The sequence below is a fragment of the Rattus rattus genome, chromosome 3 (genome assembly GCF_011064425.1).
Source record: "Rattus rattus isolate New Zealand chromosome 3, Rrattus_CSIRO_v1, whole genome shotgun sequence".
NCBI classification, from domain to species: domain Eukaryota; kingdom Metazoa; phylum Chordata; class Mammalia; order Rodentia; family Muridae; genus Rattus; species Rattus rattus.
The window spans coordinates 51404830-51428868 of NC_046156.1; the positions used below are offsets into that span (position 1 = coordinate 51404830).

At 39.1% G+C, this 24039-nt stretch overlaps 1 protein-coding gene across 2 annotated transcripts in view; it reads left to right on the forward strand.

The window, feature by feature from the left end:
• Cd53 (CD53 molecule) overlaps positions 1-24039 on the forward strand; it is a 143622-nt gene that overhangs the window by 86799 nt on the left and 32784 nt on the right. The window contains exon 1 of one of the 2 annotated variants that reach the window (XM_032897534.1): positions 10570-10717. The exons of the other annotated variant lie outside the window; for it this stretch is intronic. The gene's annotated coding sequence lies outside the window, so the exon portion shown is untranslated. Of the gene's footprint in view, positions 1-10569; positions 10718-24039 lie in introns of those variants that run through there. 2 annotated transcript variants of the gene reach the window in all.

The window sequence follows — 24039 nt, forward strand, 5'->3', positions numbered from 1 at the left end:
GCTGCATATTTCCATTTATTATCCTGGTCCTCTGGGTTTCTTTCCTGTCCAACCCCATCACAGCTGATTTTGTTCCCCATTTTTCCCTCCCTATACCCTCTCCCACTCAGGTTGCTATCTCCCTCTACCTCTCATGAATATTTTGTTCCCTTTCTAAGTGAGATTGAAGCATCCTCCTTGAGCCTTCTGGCTTGTTAAACTTCTTAAGGTCTGTGGGTTGTATCCTAGTTATTCTGTACTTTTTGGCTAATATCCACTTACCAATGAGTACACAGCATGTATGTCCTTTTGTGTCTCAGAACGATACTCTCTAGTTGCATCTGTTTGCTTGCAAAATTCATGATGTCCTTATTTTTAATAGATGAATAATATTCTTTAAGTGCTTTGCAGCCATTTGAGATTCTTTTGTTGTGAATTCTCTGATTTGCTCTGTACCCTGTTTTAAAATTGTGCTATTTGGCTTTTTTTTTCTACTTGGTTTTTTGGAGGTTAACTTGTCTCTCTCTCTCTCTCTCTCTCTCTCTTTTTTTTTTCTTTTTTTCGGAGCTGGGGACCAAACCCAGGGCCTTGCACTCGCTAAACAAGCGCTCTACCGCTGAGCTAAATCCTCAACCCTCTCTTTTTTTTATTGGAATTTTTAAATTTAAATTTCAAATGTTATTCCCATGTCTGGTTTCCTGGAATAAGTCCCCCAATCCAATCCTTCTCTCCTTCTATAAGGGTGTTCCCCTCCCCATACACCCCATCTTCTAGCCCCCCAACATTCCCCTCACTGAGTATCCAACCTTGGCAGGACCAAGGGCTTCTCCTTCCATTGGTGCCCAACAAAGCCTTCCTTTGCTACATATGCAGTTGGAGCCATGGTTCAGTCCATGTATAGTCTTTGGGTAGTGGTTTAGTCACTGGAAGCTCTCTTTGGCATTGTTGTTCTTATGGGGTTGAAAGCCCTTTCAGCTCTTTCAATCCTTTCTCTAATCCTTCAACAGGGGTCTCTTTCTCAGTTCAATGGTTTGCTGCTAGCATTTACCTCTGTATTTGACGTGCTCTGGCTGGGTCTCTTGGGAGACATCTATATCCAGTTCCTGTTAACATGTCCTTCTTAGCTTCATCAATCTTATGTAGTCTTGATGGCAGTGTAAATATCGGGCACATGTGGGGCAGGCTCTTAATGGCCATTCCTTCAGTCTATACTCCAAACACTGCCTCCACATCCCCTCCTATGAAAATTTTTGTTCCAACTTTTAAGAAGGAGTAAAGCATCCACACTTTGGTAGTCCTTCTTAAGCTTCATGTGGTCTGTGGATTGTATCATGGGTAATACAAGCTTTTGGGCTAATATCCACTTATTAGTGAGTGCATATCATGTGTGTTTTTCTGTTGGATTACCTAACTCAGGATGATATTTTCTAGTTCAACCCATTTGCCTATGAATTTCCTGATGTCATTGTTTTTGATAGCTGAGTGTTACTCCATTGTGTAGATGTACCACATTTTCTGTATCCATTCCTCTGTTGAAGGGCATCTGGGTTCTTTCCAGCTTCTAGCTATTATAAATAAGGATGCTATGAACATAGTGAAGTATGTGTCTTAGTTGTATGTTGGAGAATCTTTTAGGTATATGCCAAAGAGAGGAAAAGCTGGATCCTCAGGTAGTGGAATGTCCAATTTTCTGAGGAACCTCCAGACTGATTTCCAGAGTGGTTGTACCAGTTTGCAATCCCACCAACAATGGAGGAGTGTTCCTCTTTCTCCACATCCTCACCACATTTGTTGTCATCTGAGCTTTTTTTTTTTTTATCTTAGCCATTCTGACTGGTTTGAGGTGGAATCTCAGGGTTGTTTTATTTGCAGTTCCATGATGACTAAGGACATTGGGAATTTCTTTATGTATTTCTCAGTCATTTGATATTTCTCAGCTGAGAATTCTTTCTTTAGTTCTGTACCCCATTTTTAATAGGGTAATTTGGCATTCTGGAGTTTAACTTCTTGAGTTTTTTGTATATTTTGATATTAACAATCTATCAGACATAGGATTGGTAAAGATATTTTCCTAATGTTGGTTGCCATTTTGTCCTAATGACAGTGTCCTTTGTCTTAGAGGAGTAGCCATTTTAATATCAAATAAAATCAGCTTTCAACCAAAAGTCATCAAAAAATATAAAGAAGGACACTTCATATTCATCAAAGGAAAAATCCACCAAGATGAACTCTCAATCCTAAATATCTATGATCCAAATGGAGGGGCACTTACATTCATAAAAGAAACCGTATTGAAGCTCAAATAACACATTGCACCTCACACAGTAAGAGTAGGAAATTTCAACAGTCCACTCTCATCAATGTACAGATCATGGAAACAGAAGTTGAACAGAGACATAGAGAAACTAACAGAAGTTATGAACCAAATTGAATTAAGAGATATTTATAGAACATTTCATCCTAAAACAAAAGGATATACCTTCTTCTGAGCACCTCATGGTACCTTCTCCAAAATTGAACATAAAATTAGTCACCAAACAGACCTCAACAGATACAGAAGATAGAAATAATCCCATGCATCCCATCAGATCACCACAGAGTAAGGCTGGTCTTCAATAACAACAAAAGTGACAGAAAGCCCACATATGCATGGAAGTTGAACAATGTGCTACTCAATGATAATTTGGTTGAGGAAGAAATAAAGAAAGAAATTAAATACTTCTTAGAATTTAATGAAAATGAAGGCACAACATACACAAACTTATGGGACACAATGAAAGCAATGCTAAGAGAAAAGCTCATAGCTCTGAGTGCCTCCGAAAAGAAACAGGAGAGAGCATACTTAAGTAGTTTGATAGCACACATAAAAGCTCTAGAAGAAAAAGAAGCAAGTACACCCAACAGGAGTAGAAGGCAGGAAATAATCAAACTCAGGGCTGAAATCAACCAAGTAGAAACAAATGGGACTGTACAAAGAATCAACAAAACCAGGAGCTGGTTTTTTGAAAAAAATCAACAAGATGATAAACCCTCAGCCAAACTAATCAGAGGACACAGAGAGTGTATCCAAATTAACAAAATCAGAAATGAAAAGGGAGACATAAAAACAGAATCTAAGGAAATTAAAAGAATCATCAGATCCTACTCCAAAAGTCTATATTCAAGAAAACTGGAAAATCTGGAGGAAATGGACAATTTTCTAGACAAATAATAGGTACCAAAGTTAAATCAGGTTCAGATAAGCCATCTAAATGATCCCATAACTACTACTGAATTAGAAGCAGTTATTAAAAGTCTCCCAACCAAAAAGAGCCAAGGACAAGATGGATTTAGTCCAGAATTCTATCAGACCTTCATAAAAGACCTCATACCAATATTGTGCAAACAATTCCACAAAATGGAAGATGGAGCACTACCAAATTCCTTCTATGAAGCCATAATTATGCTTACACCTGAACCACACAAAGACCCAACAAAGAAAGAGAACTTCAAACCAATTACTCTTACGAATATTGACATGAAAATACTAAATAAAATTTTTTGCCAACAGAATTCAAGAACACATCAAAATGATCACTAGCATGATCAAGTAGGCTTCATCCCAGAGATGCAGGGTTGATTCAGTATATGGAAATCCATCAACGTAATCTACTATATAAACAAACTCAAAGAAAGAAAACACCACATGATCATTTCACTTGATGATGAGAAAGCATTTGATAAAATTCAATACCCCTTCATGATAAAAGTCCTGGAAAGATCAGGAATTCAAGGCCCACATGTAAGCATAATAAAAGCAATATACAGCAAACCAGTAACTAACAACAAACTAAATGGAGAGAAATGAAGCAATTCAACTAAAATCAGGGACTAGACATGGCTACCCACTCTTGCCCTACTTATTCAATATAGTTCTTGAAATTATAGCCAGAGAAATCATATAATAAAAGGAAATCAAAGGGATGCAAATTGGAAAGTAAGAAGTCAAAATATCACTATTTGCAGAGGATATGATAGTATGCTTAAGTGACTCCAAAACTTCTACCAGAGAACTACTAAGCCTGATAAACAATTTTAGCAAAGTGGTTAGGTATAAAATTAACTCAAACAAATTAGTAGCCTTCCTCTACTCAAAGCATAAATAGGCTGAGAAAGAAATTGGGGAAATGGCATCCTCCACAATAGTCCTAAATAATATAAAATACCTTGGTATGACTTTAACCAAGCGAGTGAAAGATCTGTATGACAAGAACTTCAAGTCTCTGAGGAAAGAAATTGAAGAAGATATCAGAAGATGAAAAGAACCTCCATGCTCATGAATTAACAGGATTAATATAGCAAAAATGGCCTTTTGCTAAAAGCAGTCTACAGATTCAGTACAATCCCCATCAAAATTCTTCATAGAGTTAGAAAGAGCAATTTGAAATCCGTTTGGAATAACAAAAAACCCAGGAGAGCAAAAACTATACTCAACAATAAAAGAACTTCTGGGGGAATCACTATTCCTGAACTCAAGCAGTATTACAGAGCAATAGTGATAAAAACTGTATGGTATTGGCACAGAGACAGGCAGGTAGCCCAGTGGAATAGAATTGAAGACCCAGAAATGAACCCACACACCTATAGTCACTTGATATTTGACAAAGGAACTAAAACCATCCAATGGAAAAAAGAGAGAATTTTCAACAAATGGTGCTGCTTCAACTGGAGGTCAGCATGTAGAAGAATGCAAATAGAGCTATTCTTTTTTTTTCTTTATTAACTTGAGTATTTCTTATTTACATTTCGATTGTTATTCCCTTTCCCGGTTTTCAGGCCAACAGCCCCCTAACCCTTCCCACTCCCCTTCTATATGGCTGTTCCCCTTCCCATCCTCCCCCATTACCACCCTCCCCCCAACAATCACGTTTACTGGGGGTTCAGTCTTAGCAAGACTAAGGGCTTCCCCTTCCACTGGTGCTCTTACTAGGCTATTCATTGCTACCTATGAGGTTGGAGCCCAGGGTCAGTCCATGTATAGTCTTTGGGTAGTGGCTTAGTCCCTGGAAGCTCAGGTTGGTTGGCATTGTTGTTCATATGGGGTCTCAAGCCTCTTCAAGCTCTTCCAGTCCTTTCTCTGATTCCTTCAACAGGGGTCCAGTTCTCAGTTCAGTGGTTTGCTGCTGGCATTCGCCTATATATTTGCTGTATTCTGGCTGTGTCTCTCAGGAGAGATCTACATCCGGTTCCTGTCGGCCTGCACTTCTTTGCTTCATCCATCTTGTCTAATTGGGTGGCTGTATATGTATGGGCCACATGTGGGGCAGGCTCTGAATGGGTGTTCCTTCTGCCTCTGTTTTAATCTTTGCCTCCCTATTCCCTGCCAAGGGTATTCTTGTTCCCCTTTTAAAGAAGGAGTGAAGCATTCGAGTTTTGATCATCTGTCTTGAGTTTCATGTGTTCTGTGCATCTAGGGTAATTCAAACATTTGGGCTAATAGCCACTTATCACTGAGTGCATACCATGTGTGTTTTTCTGTGATTGGGTTACCTCACTCAGGATGATATTTTCCAGTTCCTCCATTTGCCTATGAATTTCATAAAGTCATTGTTTTTGATAGCTGAGTAATATTCTATTGTGTAGATGTACCACATTTTCTGTATCCATTCCTCTGTTGAAGGGCATCTGGGTTCTTTCCAGCTTCTGGCTATTATAAATAAGGATGCTATGAACATAGTGGAGCATGTGTCTTAGTTGTATGTTGGGGCATCTTTTGGGTATATGCCCAAGAGAGGTATAGCTGGATCCTCAGGTAGTTCAATGTCCAATTTTCTGAGGAACCTCCAGACTGATTTCCAGAATGGTTGTACCAGTCTGCAATCCCACCAACAATGGAGAAGTGTTCCTCTTTCTACACATCCTTGCCAGCATTTGCTGTTACCTGAGTTTTTGATCTTAGCCATTCTCACTGGTGTGAGGTGAAATCTCAGGGTTGTTTTGATTTGCATTTCCCTGATGACTAAAGATGTTGAACATTTCTTTAGGTGTTTCTCAGCCATTCGGCATTCCTCAGCTGTGAATTCTTTGTTTAGCTCTGAACCCCAATTTTTAATAGGGTTATTTGTCTCCCTGCAGTCTAATTTCATGAGTTCTTTGTATATTTTGGATATAAACCCTCTATCAGTTGTAGGATTGATGCCATAGACTTTTAAGTCAAGATATTAAACTGCTCTAATAAACTCTTAAAGGACTTTCAGCATTCCCTCTAAGTCTCCAAAATCTAGGACTCCTCTTCTGTGTCATTTTCAACAGTTTCATCTTCTAAGCTCTTACAGAATAATCTACTGAGCACTGACCACTCAATGGCTTTTCCACCTGCAAGTTTAAATGCTATACAATCTCCCCTGAAATAATCAGTTCTGTTATAGGACTACCCCATGACCTGGTACCAATTTCTGTCTCAGTTAGGGTTTACTGCTGTGAAAAACACCATTACCAAAACAAGATCAGAGAGGAAATTAATTATTTACATCTCTCAGGTCACACTGTACTGCTGAGGGAAATCAGGGCCTGAACTTAAGCAGGGCAAGAACTTGGTGGCAGTAACTGATACAGAGTCCATGGTAGAGTACTGCTTATGGTTTGTTCATATAGCTTGCTTTCTTAGAGCACCCAGGCACACCTTCCCAGGAGTGAAGATCACTCGCAGTGATCTAGGCCTGTATCAATCACCAATGAAGAAAATGTTGCATATACTTGCCCACAGACCAATTTTGTATGATTTTTTTTTCAGTTAGGATTTTCTTTTCCCAAATCACTCTACCTTGTGGTGAGTTGACATAGAATTCGCCAGCACAATGGTCTCCCAGAAGTTTAAGTTAAGATCCTATTGTTGAAACCATGATGCCCTTCAGACACAGGAGTTCTTGGATTTGAGCTAGGTTTGCCTTGAGTGCCTCCCTTTTGAAAGCTAGCTTTCATAATATCAGAAGATGCCATGCAGTCTGCCAAGGGAGGAATGCGACCAATAGTTCTACACAGCTATGCTGCATATGAGGCGAAACAATGACCATCATGACATGATATCCCTAAAGGTTCAATAGTGATGCTTATATCTTGGTGGTAATTAGCAGCTATTTAATGGACTTAAGGCTTGTTCAATTGGAGGGAAACCATACTTGGTCCTGGAAAGCTAGCCTATTACCAGAGGCTAGTGAAATCATGCATGTTAGAAGAGAATCTACTACTTCCACTTAACAAAACCAATGTGACTCCTATCATACTCTAAATACTTATCCTTATATTCATAGGTGAGTGTAGGTCTCAATCCTCATCAAAAAAACTTCTCTGCATAACAAACAGAGACTATTTCAGAAAGCTACAACTGGTCAAATGGAAGAATATCTAACCACAGGGTGACTCATCTTCAATGGATAAATCAAACACAACTAATGTCTTAGTGTTTTATACTGCTGTGAACAGATACCATGACCAAGGACACTCTTAGAAGGACAACATTTAATTGGGGCTTGCTTATAGGTTCAGAGGTTCAGTCCTTTATCATCAAGGTGGGAGCATGGTAGCACCAAAGCAGGCATGATGCAGGAGGAGCTGAAAGTTCTATATCTTCATTTGGAGGCTGTTAAGAAAATACTGACTTCTAGGCAGGTAGGATAAGGGTCTTGAGCCCACCCTTACAGTGGCTGACCTACTACAACAAGGCCACACCTCTGAATAGTGCCACTTCCTGGACCAAGTATATACAAACCATCATACCTAAGTTTTAGAAAACATCAGCAAAGTGGGGGGGGGAGATATGGACCTTTTAACCAGGTAGTACTCCCAGTGGAGGGATAATAACAGTAACCCAACCTCAAAAACTTTGACCTAAAATGTGCCCTGCCTACAAGATATGCAGGGATAAAGATAGAGCAGAGGTAGAGGGAATGGCCAACGAATGACTGGGCCATCACATGGGCAAGAACCAATCCCTTACATTATTAATGATATTCTGTTATGCTTGCAGACAGGATCCTAGCATAACTGTCCTCTGAGAGGCACCATCTAGACTGGAACAGATGTAGAGACCCATACCCAAACATTTGATGGAGCACTGTATGTCTTATGGAAGAGTTGAAGGAAGTATTGAGGGACCCAAAGAGGATAGGGACTCCACAGAAGGATCAACGGCGTCAACTAACCTGAACACTTGGGGCCTCCCAGAGACTCAATTGCCAACCAAAGGGTGAGCATAAACTGCACTTATGCCCCTGGCACATGTGTAGCAGATGTGCAACTTGGTCTTCATACAGGTCCTCCAACACCTGGAGCAGGGGCTGCCCATGAATATTGCCTGCCTATGGATACAGTTCCTCTAGCTGGGCTGCCCTTTTTGGCCTCAGTGAAAGAGGATGTACCTAGTCCTGCACACTGATGTAGTGTGTGTGTGTGTGTGTGTGTGTGAGAGAGAGAGAGAGAGAGACAGACAGAGAGAGAGACAGAGAGACAGAGAGAGACAGAGACAGAGAAAGACAGAGATAGAGAGAGGGACAGAGACAGAGACAGGCAGAGAGAGATAGAGACAGAGACAGAAAGAGACAGAGAGAGATAGGAAGAGAAAGATGATCAGTATGGATGATTCCTCATTCTCAGGTGAAAAAGAGAGGGGAGAATGAGGTAGGAGTTGTGAGGGGAGACTGGGAGAAGAGGGAGGGATGATCTTGGGATGTAAAGTGAATAAATAAATTGAGAAGCTAGGAGAACGAATGGAAATATGCAGCTGCTGGGGGTGGGAAGTGGGGTGAATCTCTAGAAATTCCCAGACACGTGGGATGTGAGAGGTTCCCAGGACGCAATGGGGATGATCTTAGTCAGAATGCCCAACAGTGAAGAGATCACCTTTAGCAGATAGACAGTGCTCTCAGTTGAGGGATAGAGTCACCAAACTACATTAAAATTTTTTTGACCCAGGATTGTTCCTGTCTGAAGAAAAGGCAGGGACAAAAGTATAGCAGAGATTGAAGGAAAGGCCATCCAGTGACTAGCCCAACTTGGGATTCATCCCATGGGTGATTACCAAACCTTGACACTATTACTGATGACATTGTTGTGCTTGCACAGAAGCCTAGCATAGCTGTCCTCTGAGAGGTTGTAGTAGCAGCTGACTGAGACAGATGAAAATACTTACAGCCAACCATTGGACTGAGGTCAGGGAGCCCCTATGGAAGAGTTAGGGGAAAGACTGAAGGAATTGAAAGGGATGGCAACCCCATAGGAAGACCAATAGTATCAACTAACCAGGACTCTTGGGAGCTCCCAGAGACTAGTCCACCAACCAAAGAGTACATGGGCTGGTCCACGCCTCCCTGTCCCATATGTGGCAGAGTACTGCCTTATTTGGCCTCAGTGGGAGAGGATGTGCCTAATCCTGTAGAGACTGTAGCCCCAGGTAAGAGGGATATGGGAGATGAGATGGTGGTGGGGAGGTGAGGGGGGAGTGGGTGGATGGGGGGGTGGGTGGGGGAGCACCCTTTCAGAGGCAAAGGGGAGGGAGTAAGGGATGAAGAACTCTTGGAGAGGGGGTCAGGAAGTGTGGCAACATTTGGAATGCAAGTAAATAAAATAATAAAAAGTATGCACAAGGGGATTGAAAAATTGTAAAAGCCAGAGAACCAGGATTCAAAGTAGTTTTAATTTGTGTTTTTCTGCTGGCTGAGGATGCACAACATTTAAAAAAATATTTGTTGTCCATCTGTTTTTCTTCTTTGGAGAACAGTTAAGTTCATTGACCTGTTCATCAATAAGCAGTTTTGAATGGTTTTTTTCCTTTTTGGTGCTTAATTTGTGCAACACTTTATATTTCTAAATATCAAACCCCTGTTTTACACACGGCTGGCAAAGGTATTTTCTTCTGTATTCACTTTCTGAGAGTCTATGTAGATCACTTTTCTTTAATCCCATTTTAAAGTGTATTTTCTGTTGGAATTCTATTCCAAAAGGTTTGGCTATAGCAATATTTTGAAGTGTTTTTCATAGTAGTTTTAGTATTTTAGGTTTTAAATTAAGGTCTTTGATCCATTTTGAATTTAGTTTTTGCAAAGGGTAAAAAATACAGATTTAATTTAATCTTCTGTTAGTAGCTATCTAATTTTGACAGCTTTTATTCAATACAATTTAGTTTTTCTAGCGCATGATTTGATACACCTTTGTCCAAAAGTAGGTAGAAATAAACCTATGCAAGTTTATTTCTGTGTCCTCTACCATGCTCTATTGTTCTGCAAGTATGTTTTGGTTCCCGTACCATGCTGTCTTTCTCAACATGGCTTTGTGGTCAGGTGTTGGGAACATGTACACAGGAACAGATCCACATGTAATTTGTAGTTGCTGCTTCAATTGAGAAGTACTGTTCTAAGGTCAGGCACTATCACCCAAAGTTACTGTAGAGTTCACTAGGACTCAGATTGGTATGTCAGACCTCCTTTTGCTTCCAGAAACCAGCTTAGAATAGGCTCGGGGTGGAAGACTCTAAAACCCTACTGAGAAACAGTTGAATATATTAACTGAAGAGAGAACACTCAGTCTCACTTCCTCACTCTTCTCACTTGGGTTTCCGTCGTCACAGCATGATCGTATTTTTTCTCTCTTCACTTCTCCTTTTACACAAATAGACATAGACTTCTGGGTTACCAGACTGTGCTCGCCACTTTAAAGATAATCAGCAAATTCTACCTGAAGTACTGAGGGACACTGCCTTCTAAAGGTAAGACTTGATGACTTTTAACAGCCCTGAACCAGCTAATGCAGCACACAGCATTTTAAGATCTTTCACATATCCCTTTAGTAATTGTAAAATATGCGGTGTTTACAGATATTTAGATCATCTCTTTCCTCAGGCAATTGGGCCAGAAATACTTTGATTTAGTTGGTGTTTTATTTTCTGATATCTCTTTGGGCCTGAGTATCCTTGAGCATACATTATTATGACACTTGAATTCTACTTACACTAGAATTGGTTTCTAGTTCTTGAAGTTTTCTAGGTGAGATGAGATGAAATTGGGACGATCTTCTGTGTTGTTTATTCTTTAGAAAACTTGGAGTTTCATTTTAAAGAAGGGGAGAAAATCATAGCCTGAGTGATTTAGAGCAGTTGCCAGGAGATGTATTGCCTTCATTTGAAAAAAAAAATTTAAAAGGAAAGTTAGTGCTGTGACTGTCATGTTTTGGTATAAGATAGGTACAAAAACTGCTACATAGTTAGGTGTTCTGCAACGCACTTCATGATTTTATTTCTATGTACCCTCTAGGGGTATTTAGTTTGGGGGCTTTCAAAGAGGAAGAGAAACATTGTGATCTGAAAGGCTTCTTTCCTCACGTTAAATAATCTGTGACATATGAAGCTTGAACATTGACAAATCTCATATAAAATGTGTAGTCCAGAGGAAACCCGCATAACTTGATACAGTAGTAGTTTCCAATTTACAAATTATTCTAGGGTGTAAGTATTCAGCAAAAAGATAGTCAAGCTTTGGTCAAAACAAAATGTCTGTATCGGGTTGTTTTTGGTCCAAGAACTGTGAGAAGATCATTTGATTATAATCTAAAGGGGAGAAAGTAAAGTACCCATGTCCACATTTACTTACCTGAAACTCAAGGGAGATCATGTGGAGATACTTCAGAGGCTCCTAAACCTTATGTTTAGAAATAGTGACCTAAGTGAGCCAAGTTAAAACCATGGGTTGGGCACCCATTGCTGTCTGTCAGTAAACTGTTGATAAGGAGGAGGTATGAAGGAATAGAATTTGCCCAGTAAAAGGTTTGCCTGTGAGGAACTCTTCTGGGCAATCATATATATTAGAAGATTGAGCCAGAGACGAATTTTATCTGTGGTGTGAGCAACATTTTGCTTTCTCAATCTCGATCCAAATCTTCACTGCTTTGAAACTGGTTGATTAGGAGCAGATGCTGAACTGAAATGTGGTTTCCTGTGTGGGCCAGTTAAGGTTATTTTGCCTTTAGATATTATGTTTGCTTATCTCTATGTTCACAGGAAGTGATTCACAGCCCAGGCCAACATAGCTACCTCACTACCACTCAAAGGATTTCAGTTGTGTTTGTTAGCAAGAGGAAAAGATATAAAGAAAAACCTCCGTTGTTTTGATACCTTCTATGGCATCTGACTTCCTAGAAGCCTCAGACCTAGTGCCTTGCTTCCTCATTCCTTTCTACCCTGCAATGTCCCAAAGGCCAGGCACTGTGCTCAGGTGCTGGAACCTCAAAGCTAACAGATGTGGTTGTCAGTCCCAAAGAGATTAACATGGAGGGCAGATATAAGGACACACAGAACACAATAGACTGCTCTTTTCTATAAAGTAGGGAGGATGTACACAAAATACAGGAGTTCAGGAGTTTTCCAAAGACTCCCAAAGAGAGGAGACTGCTTTGAATTTATCATAGAGATTGGAAATATTAAAGTTTCCAGTGAAAAGACACTATATATGTACTCAAAGAGGTATTACTCCCCCACTTCCTGCCACAGGCATGGCAGAAATGAAATTAAGCAAGACAGACCAGTCACATGATAACAGGAAACACCAGGCCCTTTCTCCTACTAGGCAACTGAAAATATATGGCAAGTTTACTCAACAGACAATATGGGGTGTATCAAAAGGGCAGAGCCTGAGACTTAGATACAACAATTTTGATTGAATGTGGCTTTGAGTTAAGGCACAGATCCCCTCTAACCTAGGTGTTTCACGTGATCAGAAGGCAAGATAGAGCTTTTCGTGAAGTTATAGCTAATATAACCCTTAAGGTTTCATCTGATGACTAGTATGTTGATTTAGTAATAGTGGTTTGGCTTGTGTTCACAATCAGCCTACAGCACTTTATACACCAACAAGCAGTCACCGTGTGTAGGTTGCTCTGTAGACTAGACATCTGCCTTTAGAGTGTTGGGCTTTGTACTAGGAACTTGCCCTTGGCATAGTTTCATGACTAGCTACCACTTCGGGTGTATGTGTTGAGTCAAAACAATTCATGGAAACCAGATACCTGTCTAGATCTGGCCTCCAGGGTTGCTGCTCCTGGACAAGAGGGAGGTTGGACACTTGGCTTGGGAAGAAAAGTTTTTGATAAAGAGGAAATTATGTACTTCCAAAGCCAATAGGTAAGAACGCACAACATAAGCCATTCATCTCTATGTTGGGGTATAGATGTAAAACTCTACTGACTGTCTACTCTCACCAAGTAGAATAGTACCATTTACTGCAAAGTTCTTTATCATTTTAGGGTAATAAAAAGGTATGATGTCTACTGGATGGATTGTGTGAGAGCTCCTCTCTAACCTGGGTGTTTCACATGATCAGAAGGATGAATAGAGCTTTTTGTGAAATTACCAACAATTCCCTCCCTTCAGGTTCTATCCAATGATTAGTATGTTGATTTAGTTATAGTGGTTTGGTTTAAGTAATGGCTTTATTATAAAGATCTTTACCACATGTAAGCTACTAGTAACACCTAGCTGAGCTCCCAGATGAGAAGAAATAAACCCCTACTATCATTTGGGTTTATCTTTTTCACTTTAAAAATTTTAAAGAAGTATTTCCAAGAAACATAATGAGGGAAAAGGTGATTAAAGTCTTTCCAGCATGGTACATTTCACTCTTGAGAAACTCTCAGGAACTCAGGGCCACTATCAGAAATGTCTGGGTCTTTGAGCTGGCTCTCACTGAACCTCTGGCACTGAGACATTCAGGAATTTCTACCACATTTACTCCTTAGAGCAATTCGAGGGCAATACTATTAGCCCAGTTTAAAGATGAGGAAACAGGAAGTTTGACAGCTTAAGGAAGTTGTCCAAGGCTGTATTTTTTTAATGGTTTTGTTATTTGTTTTTGTTTCTCTTTCTTTGCATTTTTGTTGGATATTTTCTTTATTTACATTTCAAATGTTATCCACTTTCCTCATTTGCTCTCCTGAAACCCCTATCCCATCTTTCCTCCTCCTGCTCCTATGAGGGTACTAACTCACCCACCCACCCACTCCTAACTCCCCACACTGGCATTCCTCTACACTGGGGCATTGAGCCTTCACAGGACCAAGGGCCTTTCCCCCCACTGACTTTTAAGGGGCAGAGCTGGAACTTAAATTAAACCTGATTCTAAAGCTTTTATTTATCAAAACATGATCTGTACTCATTGAACTCAATGAGTCATCTTCATTAAGTTACATTGCTCACATATAATTTTTCCACACCTGGAAACAACTGCAAGTCAGTGATTACTTACAATCCGACTTTACTTGATCCATCTCGCAAAGCAGCAAGTCCACCAAAGTTCTATGCTTTGCTGAAGCTGGAATTAAGCTGACGTTAGTCTTAATGTATCTATGTAGCATATCAAGAGATGTGCTCTCCTACAAAGGTCCATTGGTCAAGTTGATATGTGCTGGGCTGCCAATAATCCCAGAATAAATAGACTTCAATGTAATGACACAGTATTATGAATAAGAAAATTTTAGTATAAAATTACATAGTTTTGCAAGTATACTTTTCTCTTATTTAGACCCACAATGAACATTAGTTTATAACACATTATTTAAAGGTGCACAGAAAATACCTTTTCTCTAGTCCACATTTAGAGTGTCTATTGTTGTTCTTGTTCAGCTCACGGTTAAGCAGTTGTGTTGGTGAGACTTGGTGTACGTAGTTCCCAACATTCCTGGAATACACAATGAACTCCTTAATCTCTGGCTCTTACAAACTTTCTCCCCCCTTTAACACACTGATTCTTAAATCTTAAGTATGGAAGTTGTTTCATAGATGTATCCATTGGGGTTGGATTCCAGAACTCTCATTTTTGATGCAGTGTGATTTTCTGTAATGGTTCTGTCTATTGAAAACCAGTTTCCTTGATGTGGGGTAAGGGCTACACTGATATGTAGGCATAAGGATAAATAGTTAGAATGTAGTTAGGATTATTTTTGTTTAGTAAAGTGGCACTTGTTGGTTCTCCTCTATGATCTACACATTCACTAGTCTTGGGTCACTGGCTAGGTTTCTTGTCTCTTCCTCTTATTGAGTGGGTCATAAGTACAATGAAAGACCTGATGGCTACCCAATAGTTATGCATGCTGTTACTGCATGTTTAGGGTTATCATGCCATCCTGGTCGTTGTTGGGGTTCATAGGCATCATATCCGTGCAGGGTGGTTGGTTACTTCCCTCCTTTGAATATTTTCAAAATGTTCTGACCATGGATTTCTTGTATTTTTTTGTGTGTTTTTTGTTTTGTTCAAGAAGAGTTTGTTAATATCTCATAAGTCATCTATGTGAAAGCAAAGCTCCTTGTTGTTACACATTGACCTCTGAGATTGTATTAGATAAAGACAAAGCTTGAGAACTGGTAGGGTGTTTTGAAGTTTCTGTCTAACCAGAGTCATCTTGAACTCGTGATCCTCCTGTCTCTGCCTCCTTCAGCAAATCCTACCGGCATGTGCCACCACAACCGGCACCAGAGTCATTCTAAACTTGATCTCACTGGTGCTGTAATTGCAGATCAAAAGAGAGATCAAACTAGAAACCTATAATATAGTTCATTAGCCCAAGCTCTTTACTTGGAATAATTAAATAGTGTTTGGCTCTGGCTCCCACAGTGGGTCCTGGGATGTGGACCCAGTTCACTGTGGTTTAGTTGTGGAAGTTTTCTGGAAATTGACGTCAGGAGATTTCTTCATAAAAAAATAACCCCATGAAAATGCTGTGAGTCACGGGGGAGGAAGTGGCAGATTTTAACTGTTAGGTAGGTATCAGTTTCTCTGAATGTTAGACAGAAGAGTGGGAGGTTCTGAAACTGTCTGGTAAAGGTGAAGAAATGGTAGTTGAAATTTTGTGTCAGCTTTTATGAAAATAGGGCCATTGTAGCATTTTGCAAAACTAGTGGCGATATTCACTACTGAGTAGATTGTATATGTCAATTTGACATGAGTCTGAGCAAATAGAAAATCAGAGAGGAAAGAAGCAAAAAGTGATTTTTTTTGTGAAGGACAGAGTAAATGGTGACTCACCCAGGTCATCTTGGTCATTGAGGCTCTGTGGAGACTGGTTTCTATGAGTCTGAAAAGACTGTGACAAGTCTCAGGATGCTGGGACTTGTGTAACTCTAAAAGGCAGCTCACTTGTTTACCTTCTGTTAGTTAATGAGAAGCTTATTCTTCTATGCTTAAACCATAATTTATTAGCAACAACAAAATTCCCAAGGATCCTGATTCTGCAGTATCTTGTTCATTCCACAATATTAGAATATTTGGAGCTAACAAATAAACTCAACCTAATTTTTTAACAATCTCATTAATTTTTAGTGTAATTAGGTACTGTGTTAGGCATTAGTAATTCAAAGATGAATGAGGTTTACCTACTCTCAAAACTTACATCCTAGTGAAGGAAGAGATGCTTGTAATAGGGAGAGACTTATACAACAGAAGAGATTCACATAGTGCAAGCACTCCTTATAGGAGTGAGAGCTAGATTTGAAAAATTAAGAAGTCATTAGAGAAAGCTTTGAGGAAAAATGATATAAGCTGAGTGCAAAACGGTTATCAACTAATAAGAAGAAATGTTAAGGACAGAAAGGGATAGATTTCAGCAAAGAACCACATGAGCAAAGGAAAGGAAGGAGTTTTATGAAGAAGCATTAAAGCCTGATTGCTAAACTTTTATATAATTAGGTAGATATATTATGAGTCTTGAGTCATGGATAGTAGCAAATCAGCATGGGCCCTTTTTAAATATAGTTACCTGCATAAATACATTACTTCAGTCAAGACAATATCATATCCCACACTCTTAAAAATTCCTCACTGTCTTTTGTAATATCTTTCACAAATCTTTCACTGTACTCATTTCTTTTTTGTTTTGTTTTTTTTCAAAGAGTTTTTTGTTATTTTTTTAATCCTTTTAGTCCAGAGTTTTAAAAACCTTAAAAATCTAAACTTATTTTCCATAGCCACTAATGACTCATTTATAAAGCCACATTTTAATTTTAAGCATTACATAGTTTATAAAATAAAACTAAGAAACAAGTATGTGCTGGAGACTTTGTAAGCACATTCAATTTAAGGTGCCTTTCTCCCATGTAAGAAGTAACCCTACTGCCTTTATTGTGCTGAAAATATCATAATAGAAAGGAAACCATTGGTTATTCTAGTTGATAGATTTGAACCATTAGAAGCAAAATCCTGGGGCATTAATGGATAGGATATGGTACAGAAGGTTATGAAATTAGGGATACATACATATACAGCCACCAAAACTAGGTAAGATGGATGAAGCTAAGTAGTGCATGCTGACAGGAACCGGATATAGATCAGCCAGGACTTATCAAATACAGAGGCAAATGCCAGCAGCAAAGTACTGAACTGAGAAGGGGACCCCTGTTGGAGGAATCAGAGAAAGAACTGAAAAAGCTGAAGGGGCTTGAGACCCCGTATGAACAACAATGCCAACCAACCAGAGCTTCCAGGAACTAAACCACTACCCAAACACTATACATGGACTGACCCTGGGCTCCAACTGCATAGGTAGCAGTGAATAGCCTTGTTGGGGCCCCAGTGGAAAGGGAAGCCCTTGGTCCTGCCAATGCTGGACTCCCAGTGTAGGGTATTGTTCGGATGGGGCATTAATGGGAGTGGAAGGGGAGGGGAACACTCACTTAGAAGGGGAGTAGTAGGGGTCAGGGGGCTGATGGACAGGAATCTGGGAAAAGGAATAACATTTGAAATGTAAATAAGAAATGCCCAATTTAATAAAAATGGAAGGAAAAAATTAAAGAAAAGAAAAGAAAGAAAGGAAGGAAGGAAGGAAAGAAGGATGTAAGGAAGGAAGGAAGGAAGAGAGAGAAAAAAAGAAACCAGGGGTAGCTTCGTGCAGTTTCCCAACTCCCTAGCTTGGCTTGGTCCTCTTCTTGACCTCTTCTGCCTATTTGTCTGAGAGCATCCTTGGAGCTAAAGAAACAATTAGAGCAACATGTAAGCCTTGAAACCTGGTCCTGTATATGCTCTGCTATAAGTGGGCACAAGCTGAAAAACACAGAAAGAGTAAAGAGTTAAACAGTTCAATTCTGGAGACTTGGAGAAAAGGAGAAAGTGCTATGAAAGGTTGCAAGCCACACATGGGTGCTGGGAACTAAGTTCTAGTCCAATGTAAGGGCAGTACCACTGAGCAATCCTTCCAACTACTTATTTTATTTATTTTGTGTGTGTGTGTGTGTGTGTGTGTGTGTGTGTGTGTGTGTGTGTGTGTGTGCACATGCGTTTGTGTGTGTAGGTTAGGGGATAACTTTTTGCCGTTGATCCTCATCTTCCTCCTTGTAGAGGCATAGTAGGTAGTTGCATACTCCCTGTTGGCTTGCTTAAGGTCTCTAGCTGATTCTGTGTCTCTGCCTCCCATCTGCAGATGTGTGCCACTGCATCTGGTTTTTTACATACCTTTCCTGGGAATTGAACTTAGGTCATCAGATTTGCACAGTGTGCACTTTTACTCAATGAGCCTTAATTGAGTGATCCTACACATAGTCCTTACCTTTGAGGAAGACTTTTTCTTTCCTTAACCTAAGTGAACTGTGGAGCTCTTGGTTGCTTCCTGGTGAGTCTTCCTCCAAACACGCTTGTTTGATTTGGAGTCTGCTATTCCTTACTATTTTCATAAAGGTGTGGTGAATTTGGTTCTTTAGCTCATATATTTTTTAAATATATATTTTATTGGATATTTTTAATTTACATTTAAAATGTTATCCCATTTCCTGGTTTCCAGTCCATAAACCCCCTATACCATCACCCTCCCTCTTCTTCTATGAGGGTGTTTCCCTAGCCAATCACCCAACCCTTCCCATCTCCCCGCCCTGACACTCCCTTACACTGGGGAGTCCAGTCTTAGCAGGGCCAAGGGTTTCTCCTCCCATTGGTGCCCAACAAGGCCATCCTCTGCTATATATTCAGCTGAAGCCATGGGTCTGTCAATGTGTAGTCTTTGGGAGTGGTTTAGTCTCTGGGAGCTCTGGTCGGTTGATAATGCTGTTCTTATGGGGTTGTAAGTCCCTTCAGCTCCTTCAATCCTTTCTCTAACTCCTCAAATGGGAACCTCATTCTTAGTTCAATGGTTGGCTGCTAACGTTCGCCTCTGTATTTGTCATGCTTGGGCTGAGCCCATCAAGAGACAGCTATATCAGGCTCCTGTCAGCAAGCCCTTCTTGGCATCAGCCATATTGTCTGGGTTTTGTAGCTGTATGTGTATGGGCTGGCTGCCCAGGTGGGGAAGTCTCTGGATGGCCTTTCCTTCAGTCTCAGCTCCAAACTTTGCCTCTGTATTTCCTCCTATGAATATTTTTGTTTCTCCTTCTAAGAAGAAATAAAGAATCCACACTTTGGTTGTCTTTCTTCTTGTGTTTTATGTGGTCCGTGAATTGTATCTTGGGTAATCTGAGCTTTGGGCTAATACCAATTTATCAGTGAATACATACCATGTTTTTTTGTGTGTTGGGTTACCTCACTCAGGATATTTTCTAGTTCTATCAATTTGCCTACAAATTTCATAAAGTCATTGTTTTTGATAGATGAGTAATATTCCATTGTGTCGATGTACCACATTTTCTGTATCCATTCCTCTGTTGAAGGGCATCTGCGTTCTTTTCAGCTTCCAGCTATTATAAATAAGGCTGCTATGAACATAGTGGAGCATGTGTCCTTGTTTTATGTGGGAGCATCTTTCAGGCAACACTATGTCCAATTTCCTGAGGAACCTCCAAACTGATTTCCAGAGTAGTTGTTGCAGCTTGCAGTCCCAACAACAGTGGAGGAGTATTCCTCTTTTTCCACATCCTTACCAGCATCTATTGTCACCTAAGTTTTTGATCTTAGCCATTCTGATTGGTGTAAGCTGGAATCTCAGGGTTGTTTTGATTTGCATTTCCTGGATGACTAAAAATGTTGAACATTTCTTTAGTACTTCTCATCCATTTGATATTCCTCAGCTGAGAATTCTTTGTTTAGCTCTGTATCCCATTTTTTAATAGGGTTATTTGGCTCACTGGAGTCTAACTTCATGAGTTCTTTGTATATATTGGATGTTAGCCCTCAATCGATGCTGGATTGGTAAAGATCTTTTCTCAATCTGTTGGTTGCCGTTTTGTCCTAATGACAGTGTCTTTTGCCTTACAGAAGCTTTGCAATTTTATGAAATCCCATTTGTTGATTCTTGATCTTAGAACATAAGCCATTGGTGTTCGGTTCAGGAAATTTTCCCCTGTGCCCAATGTGTTTAAGGATCTTCCCCACTTTTTCTCCTATTAGTTTGAGTGTATCTGGTTTTATGTGGAGATTCTTGATCCACTTGGACTTGAGCTTTGTACAGGGCAATAAGAATGGGTTGATTTGCATTTTTCTACATGCTTACTTCCAGTTGAACCAGCACCATTTGTCGAAAGTGCTATCTGTTTTCCATTGAATAGTTTTAGCTCCTTTGTCAAAGATCAAGTGAACATAGGTGTGTGGGTTCATTTCTGGGTCTTCAATTCTATTCCATTGAGCTACCTGCATGAGCTAACAATATCATACATTTTAATCACAATTGCTCTGTAAAGAGCTTGAGGTGAGGGATGATGATTCCCCCAGAAGTTCTTTTATTGTTGAGGATAGTTTTAATTATCCTGACTTTTTTTTTATTCCAAATGAATTTGCAAATTGCTCTTTCTAACTCTATGAAGAATTGAGTTGGAATTTTGATGGGGATTGCATTGAATCTGTAGATTGCTTTTGGCAAGGCAGCCATTTTTATAATGTTAATCCTGCCAATTCATGAGCATGGAAGAACTTTCCATTTTCTGAAATCTTTTTCTTCAGACAATTGAAGTTTTTGTCATACAGATCTTTCATTTGCTTGCTTAGAGTCATACCGAGGTATTTTATACTATTTTTGACTATTCTGAATGGTATGCTTTCCCCAATTTCTTTCTCAGACTGTTTATCCTTTGAGTAGAGGAAGGCTACTGATTTGTTTAAGCTAATTTTATATCCAGCCATTTTGTTGAAGTTGTTTATCAGCTATAGGAGTTCTCTGGTGGTATTTTTGGGGTCACTTAAGTATACTATTATATCATCTGCAAATAGTGATGTTTTAATGTCTTCCTTTCCAATTTGTATCCCTTTGACCTCTTTTTGTTGTCTGATTGCTGTGGCTAGGACTTCAAGTACTATATTGAATAAGTAGGGAGAGAGTGAGCAGCCTTGTCTCGTCCCTGATTTTAGTGGGATTGATTCAAATTTCTCTCCATTTATTTTGATGTTGGCTACTGATTTGCTATATATTGCTTTTACTATGTTTAGGTATGGGCCTTGAATTCCTGAATTTTCCAAGACTTTTAACACGAAGTGGTGTTGAATTTTGTCAAATTCTTTTTCAGCATCTAATGAGATGGTTCTTATCTTTGAGTTTGTTTATATAGTGGATTATGTAGATGGATTTCCATATATTGAATAATCCCTGTAACACTGGGATGAAGCCTACTTGATCGTGATGGATAGTCATTTTGATGTGTTCTGAGATTCTGCTTGAGAGAATTTTATTGAATAATTTTGGGTCGATATTCAGAAGGGATATTCAGAAATTGGTCTGAAAGTCTCTTTCTTTGTTAGGTGTTTGTGTGATTTAGTATAAGCATAATTGGAGCTTCATAGAAGGAATTGGGTAGTGATCCTTCTGTTTCTATTATGTGAAATAGTTTGGACATTCTTGGCACTATTGGTATTAGGTCTTATGAAGGCTTGATAGAATTCTGTACTAAATCCATTTGGTCCAGGGATTTTGTTGGCTTTTTATGACTGATTCTATTTCCTTAGGAGTTATGGAACTGTTTAAATGTTTTATCTGATCCTGACTTATCTTTGGTACCTGGTATCTGTCTAGAAAATTATCCATTTCATTCAGATTTTCCTGTTTTGTTGAGTATAGGCTTTTGTAGTAGGATCTGATGGTTTTTGTTTGTATTTTCTTAGATTCTGTTGTTATGTCTCCCTTTTTATTTCTGCTTTTGTTAATTTGGATTCTGTCTCTGTGCCCTCTAGTTAGTTTGGCTAAGGGTTTATCTAACTTGTTGATTTTCTCAAAGAACCATCTCCTAGTTTGGTTGATTCTTTGTATAGTTCTTTTTGTTTCTACTTGGTTGATTTCATCCCTGACTTTGATTATTTCCTTATATTCACTCCTCTTGGTTGTATTTGCTTCTTTTTGTTCTAGAGTCTTTATGTGTGCTGTCAAGCTGTTAGTATATGCCCTCTCCAATTTCTTTTTAGAGGCACTCAGAGCTATGAGTTTTACTCTTAGCACTGCTTTCATTGTGTCCCATAAGTTTAGGTATGTTGTGCCTTTATTTTCATTAAATTCTAAGAAGTATTTAATTTCTTTCTTTATTTCTTCCTTGACCAAGTTATCATTAAATAGAGCATTGTTCAACTTCCAAGTATATGTAGGCTTTCTGTCACTTTTTGTTGTTGTTGTTGTTGTTATTGACGACCAGCCTTACTCTGTGGTGATCTGATAGGATGTATGGGATTATTTCAATCTTCTTGTATCTGTTGAAGCCTGTTCTGTGACCAATTATATCGTTTTGGAGAAGGTACCATGAGGTGCTGAGAAGGTGTATTCTTTTGTTTGAGGCTGAAATGTTCTATAAATATCTGTTAAATCCGTTTGGTTCATAACTTTTGTTAATTTCTCTGTTTAGTTTTTGCTTTCATGATCTGTCCATTGATGTTGAAGTGTTCAACACCCATTGAGTGGGGTGGTGGATTTTCCCACTATTATTGTGTGAGATGCAATGTGTGCTTTGAATTTTAGTAAGTTTTTCTTATGAATGTAGATGCCCTTGCATTTGGAGTATAGATATTAAGGATGGAGAGTTCATCTTGGTTGATTTTTCCTTTGGTGTTTATTAAGTGTCCTTTCTTATCTTTCTTGATAACTTTGGTGTGAAAGTTGATTTTATTCGATATTAGAATGGCTACTCCAGCTTGTTCCTTGGGATGATTTGCTTGGAAAATTGTTTTCCAAGATTTTACTCTTAGGTAGTGTTTGCATTTGTTACTGAGGTATGTTTCCTGCATGCAGTACAAAGCTGGGTCCTTTTTATGTATCCAGTCTGTAAGTCTATGTCTTTTTATTGGGGGAATTTAGTGTATTGATATTGAGAGATATTAGGGACCAATGATTGTTGTTTCCTGTTATTTTTGTTTTTAGAGGTAGAACTATGTTTGTGGGGCTATCTTCTTTTGTGTTAGTTCAAATTAGATTACTTTCTAATTGCTTTCTAGGATTTAGATTCACTCCTTTTGTTGAAGTTTTCTATTTATTATCTTTTGTAGGGCTGGATTTGTAGAAAGAAATTGTATAAATTTGGTTTTGTTATGAAATACCTTGCTTTCTCCATCTATGTTAATTCAGAGTTTTTCTGAATATAGTAGCCTATACTGGCATTTGTTTTCTCTTAGGATCTGCATGACATCTGCCCAGGATCTTCTGGCTTTTGTAGTCTCTGGTGAGAAGTCTGGTGTAGTTCTGATAGGTCTGCCTTAAATATTACTTGACATTTTCCCACTACTTCTTTTAATATTCTTTTTTTTTGTTTTGTGCATTTGGTGTTTTGACTATTATGTGACAGGAGGAATTTCTTCTCTGATCCAATCTATTTGGAGTTTTGTAGGCTTTTTGTATGTTTATGGGCATCTCTTTCTTTATGTTAGGGAAGTTTTTTTCCCTATGGTTTTGTCAAAGATATTTACTGACAAATAAATACCTCTTTTATACCTATTATCCTTAGGTTTGATCTTCTCATTGTTTCCTGGATTTCCTGGATGTTTTGGGTTAGGAGATTTTTGTGTTTTACATTTTCTTTCACAGTTGTGCCAATGTTTTCTATGGTATATTCTGCCTCTGAGATTCTCTCTTTTATCTTTTGTATTCTGTTGGTGATGCTTTGTCTATGACTCCTCATCTCTTTCCTAGGTTTTCTATCTCTGGGTTCTCTCAATTGTGATTTCT